This window comes from Hemiscyllium ocellatum, unplaced genomic scaffold (genome assembly GCF_020745735.1).
Source record: "Hemiscyllium ocellatum isolate sHemOce1 unplaced genomic scaffold, sHemOce1.pat.X.cur. scaffold_153_pat_ctg1, whole genome shotgun sequence".
Classification (NCBI taxonomy): domain Eukaryota; kingdom Metazoa; phylum Chordata; class Chondrichthyes; order Orectolobiformes; family Hemiscylliidae; genus Hemiscyllium; species Hemiscyllium ocellatum.
Genome location: NW_026867802.1, coordinates 1,599,430 through 1,599,814, shown reverse-complemented (window position 1 = coordinate 1,599,814; position 385 = coordinate 1,599,430).

Genomic DNA, 385 nt, shown 5'->3' with positions numbered 1-385 from the left:
AAAATTCCACCCATCTGGCATTGCCGTGCACGCTGCTCTATATCGCTATAGTGTCTGGCAACGTCTTTAATTTACAATCTTAAGCACTTTAACTCATCTGTTCATGAAGCTTCCCTCAGTCTCTCTGTGTCGTTTATCCAAATCCTGCCAGTGGTTCATATTTAATCTGTTTTCTTCAGGTGAATTTTCTGTCATGCAATAATTCTTGCATTCAACACACAAATGCATCGCACGCACGCGCGCGCGCACACACACACACACACACACGCATGGACACACAACACGGACACACACACACACCACACCAGACACAAACACATGCATGCTCGCGCACATGCACATGCACATGCACACACACCTTCACTTATACTGGTCCAATGGAGAT